The sequence below is a fragment of the Frankliniella occidentalis genome, unplaced genomic scaffold (genome assembly GCF_000697945.3).
Source record: "Frankliniella occidentalis isolate FOCC.00 unplaced genomic scaffold, Focc_3.1 Scaffold73, whole genome shotgun sequence".
Taxonomy (NCBI): domain Eukaryota; kingdom Metazoa; phylum Arthropoda; class Insecta; order Thysanoptera; family Thripidae; genus Frankliniella; species Frankliniella occidentalis.
In genome coordinates, this window is record NW_026267203.1 from 57,335 (window position 1) to 59,448 (window position 2,114).

The window sequence follows — 2,114 nt, forward strand, 5'->3', positions numbered from 1 at the left end:
GGGGGGGGTAAGGTCGCAGCGAAAAAGGACGGTACGTCTTCGACGAGGTCTAGCTGTGCCGCCCCCGCTACGCCCTCCCGTTCCGTCGTCATGAAGAGCCTTATGCAGAGCGGCAGGGACTGCCGCCGCCGCCCTGACCACTTTGGTGTTCCCAAATACACTCGCAAAATTGGAAAGAAACCAGAAACCTTGTTGTGTGGCAAAACCGCTATTATTGGTTGTTCTTTTTGATCGTGTTCGCTTGCAGGGTGGCCTGCGTCATGCGAGAGGGGGTGGCGCAGCGTGGCGGGTGCGGCTCGTCGGCCGTGTGGGGCGCACCGGCAGCGTGTTCCATTCCCGCGGGGCCGGCGATTGCGGAGCGGCGGGGCGGGGCGGGGCGGGCTGCGGTGTGCCAGCCCCAGCTACGCGACGAGCGCGCGAAAGACAATCCCCTCACGCCCCTTCTCTCCTTTTGCCGTGTTTTCCTTGCCCTCAGCCACCTGCTTTCTCTTCCCTCGTCCCTCTCTTGTGTTGTCGCCTCGCCTGCCTCTCCCCCTCGCCCCCCTCGGGCCAATGAGAGCGGGCTGCTCGGGCGTGTTCCCCCTGGGGGCGGCCGCCCCTCCTCGCCCCCTCCCCGCCGGTTTCTGGGTCACCTGGCCCATTCGGCGCGGTGTCTCATCACCCTAAAACCGCAGCCCGGCCCCGAGGATGCACCGAGGCAAGCTCCCTGTTGTGTCCCTCCCGACAGTGAGGCCCGCCCCCAGCCTGCGAATAGACGGCCGTTATTAACAGTCGTGCTGACGACCGTCTCGTCTGCCGCTCCAATATTTCGGGGGGACTCATTCTGCTGATTGTCCTTTTTTCCCCCCTTCCCTTTTTTTCCGTCCTACTTCGCCCCGTACTTCGGTATGGTGCATGTTTTGCGGCCGCTCTTGCAGCTGTCTCCTATTCTCATCCCGCTGCTCGCTCTCCCCGGCCGCTGCTGCTGTCGGTCAGCTCTGCTCAGCGCCTGGGAGGTAGGCAATCCAGAGACGCTCGTGTCTTGCGCCCCGGATGGTTGCCTATCGGCGACTTCGCAGGCGCCGTGTGGCGGTGCTGAGGCCGGAGGCTGGACTGTGCGGCACCAGCGCAACGTCGGCCGAACACAATCTTTCTTCTCGTTTGCTTCCCCTCCTGTCCCTTGTAAAGCCTCTCCCTACTTTGCCTGACGTAAAGTTTGAACGCTCACGCTAAGCCACCGGCACCTGCTGCGCGCCAACTGGGCTGCGTTTGAAATACACTCCCAGGCCTTTCCCCAGGATCTTTGCAACGTCGTGTTGCTTCTCCTCCACTAGTTGTTACCAGGTAGAGTGTAAAGTGGCCGATATCCTCGAATGTAGCTTGTTTGTGACAATGATCCGTTCAATGTATCCCCGCCGACCCCATGGCGCACCAAGGGTTCCAACGGGTTCCAAGCTTGTGAAACTTAACTTTATCGCTTTCATTTTGCCGTTTTGCCTCGCACGTCCTACTAACGGGTGGGTAAGAATTTCCTCCCAGAAAACATTTTTTTTTTCCAGCCAGCATGGCCACACCGCATCTCCCCTCTCTTTTCCCCACCCCTTTTCCCCATTTCTTACCCCCTCCTCCTCCACGGACTGTCCGACTTTTCGGCTGGTTTGTGAAGACCATAATCCCAGGAGCAGGCCTGCCATGCTGGGGCGACTTACATAAATCAACAACACAATTAGATTTCTTTTAATTACTTCTGAACCTCCCAGCCTCGTTGGGTCATACTTTTTAACGCCGTGTTCAAGCCACGACTACACGACGAGGGATTAAGTTGTTTCCCGCAGGCTGCGCGCCACGCGCCAAGAAGTGTCCACCCCGACCACCTCCATCGTCAATTCTAAATATTGTAAAAGAATTCTAATGTTTTCTTTGTCCCCTCACATGTTTCAGAAATAAACTACGTCATGGCAGAACTCAAGTGCACCGTCTGCTACAAACAGTTTCCGAAATCTGGTCCTCTGCGGGTGCATATGCGAATCCACACCGGAGAGAAACCATTCGAGTGCACGGTGTGCCACAAGAAGTTTTCGATTTCCGGCAATCTGCACATCCATCTACGAACCCACACCGGAGAGAAACCATTT